The sequence below is a fragment of the Trichechus manatus genome, unplaced genomic scaffold (assembly GCF_000243295.1).
Source record: "Trichechus manatus latirostris isolate Lorelei unplaced genomic scaffold, TriManLat1.0 scaffold00101, whole genome shotgun sequence".
Lineage (NCBI taxonomy): Eukaryota > Metazoa > Chordata > Mammalia > Sirenia > Trichechidae > Trichechus > Trichechus manatus.
The window spans coordinates 6,513,755-6,520,490 of NW_004444037.1; the positions used below are offsets into that span (position 1 = coordinate 6,513,755).

The following is a 6,736-nucleotide window of genomic DNA, read 5'->3' on the forward strand; positions in this document are numbered from 1 at the left end:
AAGATCTTGGACATTCTCCAAATCTGGCTGTGTGCTTCTTCAGGGCATGAGCCGTCACTCTCCCTCAGAGCTCTCCTGGATGTGTCTGGAAAATGGGACCTTCTAAGTCAGTACAGACTAAGACCTCAAAACTCTTACCCATTTTTGAATACCCAAAGGAGAGGAAAAATATGAATGGCGTAAGTCTGGTAGACAAACTTAGTCTGTATCCCTCAAAGCCCAGTATGGTGCCAGTACTCAATATACATTTAATAAATGGATGAATTAGCCCCAAATTCATTCTTGTCTCTGGCTACAAAATGACAGCTCCAAGAGGGTGTCTTTGGAGTAAGTGCACAATAAATGCATTAAAAACTGACTGTCACTTGTAAATCCCTGCAACCAGGGATACCAAACTTGCCAAAATTGACCAAATCCCCCCCACCCCCCACCAGAGCTTGGTTCTTTAGTCTGGGAGGTTTTAAGGATGAGGTGGCTGCTGTCATTCAAGGTTCTCCTAGTGTTTCTGGGACTCTTTGATGACACTGTCTCTTCAGGTTCTTGGTGAGTCTGCAGGGTGGAGTTTGGAAGAGGGCTGGCAGGAGAATGGTTTTTTCTGCAGGTCAACAGAGTTCTAGCTGTGAGTCAAAACTACAGGTTAATGGTGTTTTTGAAGCTCTCAGGTTGCTTCATGGTGTAGTGAAAGGGCTTTAGAATTGGAGTGAGCCTTGAGCTAAATCTTTGCCCTGCCATTTATTAGCTGCAGGACTTTGGGCAGATTAATTAAGCCCTCTCAGCCTTAGTATCCTCATCTACAAAATGGGATAATGATATCTACCTCATAGGGTTTTTCGAGGATTAATCCATATAATTTGGTAAAGTACTTGAAAGACTACCTTACGAAACATTTTCTCCCATTATATGTAGATATGTAAGCTATGTCCTGCTTAAAAAACAAAAACAACAATTATATTTCTAGAAGGGAGAAATCAATGAGTTATTCATATTTCCCTGCTCACCACTCCCAACTAAATTGTAAGATTTCCTCTGCCTTGGAGAAACCTACAATTTAGAAGGAGCTCCCCAGGCTTAAGGGACATCAGTCTCTTGGGCAGCCTGTTAGAAATCTGCCTGCCTGTGTTCCACTCCAGAACAGAAGGTGATTTTTAGGCATCCCGATGTTCACTGGTTGAGGACAAGTACGATCTGTATCTCCCCCAATCACACAAAGCCAGCTTTAAAGAAAGTTACCCAGGACTTCTGAGATACTAAGTCAAGCCACTCTCAGTCTGTGATCAGCTCCTCAATGTCCAAGTGGGCTCCACCCTGAGGGTGGTAACATGGACAGGTTAGTCAAGAGACAGATTATTGGCTTATAATACAGCTGCCAAAGAGTCAGTGTATTTTTGTTAGAAGGTCTACCCATTGCCATTGAGTCAACTCTGACTCACAGTAACCCTATAGGACAGAGTAGAACCACCCCATAAGTTTTCCAAGGAGCGGCTGGTGGATTAGAACTGCCGAACTTTTGGTTAGCAGCCAAGCTCTTAACCACTGTGCCACCAGGCTCCATTAGAAAGTCTAGAGGTCCGGAATTAAACTTGGGTCATTGGGAAACATTTGAATTTTAGGGTGCTTAACTATAATATCGTCAGAAACATCTGGAGATATTTAGAAAATAAAAAAAAATCTGATTGGAAAGAAACTTTTTTTTTTGGCCTATCTTGCCTCCCAATCTGCATAAGAATGAGAGAAGCCTTGTCTTTTTAAATCAAACTTTTACATCTCTGGAAATGCCAAATATAATAAATTCATAAGTGATCTAATTATCCAGAGTACATTTTTGTGCTTTTAAACTAGCGAAGTGCCAAGTATAAAAAACTTCCCTAAATACAATTTGCGTCTCTCTCCACGGCTTGAAATTTCTATAAACTGTTTATCTAATAATATTCCCGCCCCCACCTCATTTTTACCTCTCCAAAATAAAACAAGAGCAATGATTCAAATGGCCAGCTCTTCATTTCTTCGTGAGGTCACCAAGTTGAGTTTTACTTCAAACAATTTTAATTCAGCCAGTCTAAAAAACAAGAGCAAGATTACTTAGCAGTAGAGATTTGTGTGTGTATGTGTCTGTGTGTGTGTGTTTTGGAGGACTGGAACCATTTATTTAGAATAGTTTATAGAGAAACTGGTTGGTAATAGTATCACATTATATTTGAACTTATTATTTCAACAAGCCATTTTGAGCATTAACTATGAGCACTTCACGTTCTCCAGGTGCATAAATATTGTTTTCCTTTGTAGAATGCAAGGTCCTCAAGGAGGGTAGAGCTCATGCTCTCTTCTTATGTCTCCAGAAAAGAGGGGCAAAGGAGGCAGGTAAGAAGGTGAGGCGGGGATGGAAAGGAAGTGGGGGTTAGGAGAAATCAGTCTCTCCCTGTATGTTAAAGCACTGTGATTTTGGCACAATAAAGATGTAGACCAATGAAACTGGCTAGAGACTTGGATGTTGATCTAAGGATATACAATAATTACATATAAGATGAGGTAAGCATGAGAAAAAGAAAAGCAAGAATTATTCAATAAATGGCTTCATATGCAAAGATTAAAATTAGAAGGAAAAGACCCACTTTAGAGTCATACTTTATTTAAACCATATGCTATAATGAATTTAACTTGGTACTTGTTAATTGTTCTGTAACCTTCACTCCTGCTCTGTGCTAACGTTCAGAATCCCACTCGGACCCCACACTCAGCTAGTTGACAGCAACGTGGTTGCTTTATTCCAGTTAAATAGTCACCAGTGCAGCACAGCTGAGGCTGACCTTGGAAATAACCCAGTTGGGTTCCTCTGGAGTCAATGGGGTATTTCGGTAAAAGACAGGTTGCAAATCTGTTAGACATAAATTTATGGGAAGTCAAAAGATGATCTGGAAGAAAATGGGAATTTGTAAAGATTTACAGCCTTGGAAACCCTGTGGGGCAATTCTACTCTGTCCTATAGAGTTGCTCTGAGTCGCAATAGACTTGAGGGCAATAAGTTTAATCTCTACAGAAGCAGACTGCCACATCTTTCTCCCGTGGAGCAGCTGGTGGGTTCAAACCGCTAACCTTTTGGTTAGCAGCTGAGGGCTTAACCACTGTACCACCAGGGCCTTGAAAACCCTATGGGGCAATTCTACTTAGTCCTACAGTGTTGCTATGAGCTGTAATCAACTAAATGCAATGAGTTTGCTTAAGCAGTGGTGGTTCAGTGGTAGAATTCTTGCCTTCCATGCAGGAGACCTGGGTTTGATTCCCAGCCAGTGCACCTCATGCACAGCCACCACCTATCTGTTAGGGGAGGTTTACATGTTGCTATGATGTCAAACAGTTTTCAGCTGAGCTTCTAGACTCAAACAGACTAGGAAGGAAGTTCTGGTGATCTACTTCCAAAAATCAGCCAATGAAATCCCTACGAATCACAATGGTCAGATCCACACCAATCATGAAGATGGTACAGGACCCGGTAGAGTTTTGTTCCATTGTGCCTGGGGTCATCAGGAGTCAGGGGCCAACTCAATGGCAGCTAATAACCACTCTAGCTTCTAAGGCAGTATCTGGCATGCAATAGATGTTAAACAAATGCTTATGCTTGTTGAATAAATGAACATTTATGCTTTACTGGGCAAACCTTAGTGTTCATCGGTTGTAGGTGTTGTTCTCTGACTCTGGGTTGCTTAATGTAGCTTATAAAGTCCTCATACTCAAGGTCCTCCTGGGACCGTTTCTCTAACATTACAGAATAGAACCTGGGAGCAAGAGGAGCAAAACTGAGGATTAAATATAGCATATTAAAGACATTGTGAGTATGGCACAGGACCAGGCAGTGTTTCATTCTGTTGTACATAAAGTGGCTAGTAGATGGGACCGACCTGATGGCGCCTAACAATAAAGGCACAGGCCAAAGAACATGGCCAAGGTCAACTCACAGTCTTCCAAATGGCTGACTGGCTGCTGCCTCTGGAAGGAAATATTTCCCTTTCCATCAGGGATGTGAAGACACAAAGGTATTAATACAAAAGGGGCATGAGCGCTGTGCATGGGTCCTCCTGCACACTGGTTGAAGAGGCATTCACCAGGCTTAGCCTCCTGCTTCTACCCAGAAAACTGTCTCAGGCCAGTTCTTTCCCCTTCCCTCTCCTTTGTCCTGGTGTAAACCCTGTATTCTTGGATTCATGTGTTGGAACGAGGTGGATGGTGGACACATGTGTGCCAAATGCCTGCAGCTTTGGTTGATCCTGGCTTGGGAGTGATTATTTGCTGGTCGTGATAGAGGGAGAGGGCCGGTAAAGAAAGCTTGATTCTCATTCTTTAGTGATGTGTAAACGTATTGCCGCTGGCTCTAATTAGGTTGCTCCAAGCCAGTGTAAGAAAAATGTTTTCATTGGCAGGAGAACACATTTTACATCCACATGCATGCATGTCTACTTTTTGGCAGACTGCAGAAACTGTGACTTAGGCCCTCTCCACGCCTCTGTCTATTGGATCCTACCAAGGGCTCAAGGCCTAACTCAATGCCTGGCTCCTAGGTGAGGTTTTTCTTGACAACTCCAGTCCGCACTGATTTCTCCATGATCTCAACTGTCGTTGCAATTATCATCTTCACCACAGTCAGGTAGATTTAATGTAAAGCTAAAGAAGCTTAAGTTTTAAGACCTGTAAGGGCAACGTCCAAGGTCTCTGAGGGGCTCTTGAATGGGTTGGCATGGTCACGCACTTTTTGTAAAATGTAAAAGTAACATGTTTTAACCGCAACAGGTTTAGAATGTTGTCTCCTCCCACTCTGTTCACTCCATTACTTTCCTCCTTGGGGAGTTGTGTGGCTATGCGCAGTGGTTAAAGCGCTCAGCTGCTAACCAAAATGTCAGCGGTTTGAACCCAGTAGCCACTCTGAGGGAGAAAGATGTGGCAGTCGGCTTCCGTGAAGATTTACAGCCTTGAAAACCCTATGGGGCAGTTCTACTCTGTCTTATAAGGTTGTTATGAGTCAGAACCGAGTCAATAGCCAACAGGTTTCTTTTTTTTTTGGAGAAGCCATGAGCATTTTGGGGAATCCAGCTAAGGGGAGGCTGAGTTGGAGATTTATTTGGTTTGGGTTGAGTAGGATTTATTTATGTAGTTTACAGTCACTTCCACCTAGAGTTAAATCGTTAGTCATTCTAGTGTAGGAATGGCTTCCAGGAATACCCCTATTGTCCTCAGTGTGTACTCACCTGGCATCATGGGTCCTACTGTGATATAAATATGTCCTACTATGCCTGACACAAGGAGCCCTGGGGGGCAATGGCTAAGAGGCTCCGAGGGAGAAAAGACCTGGTGATCTGTTCCCATAAAGATGAAAGCCTAGGAAACTCTATGGGGCAGTTCTACTCTGTCCTATAGGGTTGCTATGAGTCAGAATCTACTCAACGGCACACAATACCACCTGACACTGGAAGCCTGTGAGTAGTGGAGAAGAAACAAGAGTTGAAATGCACAGAACTGGAAAGCAGCCTGTGGAAAGTTCTTACAATCATCAGAAGTATAAAATTTTCAGCAGAATATTCATTTTTTCTCCAATGTCTAGTCAAAACAGAAGTTATCTTTAGGAAAATAATAATGTAGCATATACAATTGTAATGCACCATACTACCAGAGTTTTAAAATGGGAATCAAAACAAAAGAGAATTGATCAGAATTCCTGATTTGTAGGGCACAAACTTGTAGTAACACAACAAACTGGAAAGCAACATTTTTATGTATTCAGAGTTGCATTTCATGCTTCTCAACATATAAATTGGTCTTAGCATATCTGATACACTTTGTCTGGATTAAGCTTTGGAAATTCCAGAAAAAAATGGGGCATTCAAAAATGCTAAAACCACAGCAAAGCAATCTAAGTGTTCCTAGGACAAAACTCCCACATAGATTCATCCTTAAATTATTATACATAGTATAAGGATAATTAGATTAAACAATTATGTAGCTCAATACAATAGAATGACATTTAGAGATGCATTTGAATTGCTTTCTCTTCTCTCTGTAGAACATGATTTTACCAAATAGTTGTCACATCAAGAGATGATCATACAAAGAGTATATGGGCAAAAAATACAGGAAAAAGAGTATAATAGAGTGTAATATATTATTTTTTGAGTTTTGTTATGTTTGTGGTATTTCTCATCTTTTTAAAATTTGTAATTTGTTTTGATTTGCTTACTTTGTACTCTCATTTTGAATTCTTTTTCTTAAAGAGCCCCCCTCATTGTATAAGCTTTCAGACCCACACAACCTGAACCTACCCTTGACCACAGTTGAGCGATTTCTTAAACTATTCTCTTACATTATTCTTAGAAAAATTATTGAATTAAAAAAAAAACATAATAATTTATGCTTGGGAGAATAATTTTTACCCATACAGAGCTTTGTGTAGAAAGTAAATAGTGAAATCCCTCAGTACTCCTTACTCCCCAGGGCTTAACTACTGTTAACAATTTGATGTCCATTCTTATAGCCTTTTTCTTGAGCCAATGCATTGTGATTAAAAGCAAGCTTTGGAGCAAACTGCGTGGATTTGACTTTAGCCTCTGTCACTGTGATTTTGGAGAATTTACTAAATCTATTGGTGCCCCATCTGAAAAAGCGGAATTTAAGTGTACTGTACCTATCTCTGGAGACCTGGAGGCGCAGTGGTTAAGAGCTACGTTGCAAACCAAAAGAAAAAAACAAAAAAGCG

General features: G+C 41.1%; 1 non-coding gene across 1 annotated transcript; it reads left to right on the forward strand.

Moving 5' to 3' along the window:
- The first annotated feature begins 3,218 nt into the window (after nt 1-3,218).
- TRNAG-UCC (transfer RNA glycine (anticodon UCC)) lies at nt 3,219-3,289 on the forward strand. Its single transcript has one exon. It is a non-coding gene; the product is annotated as a tRNA-Gly (tRNA).
- The last annotated feature ends 3,447 nt before the right edge of the window (nt 3,290-6,736 follow it).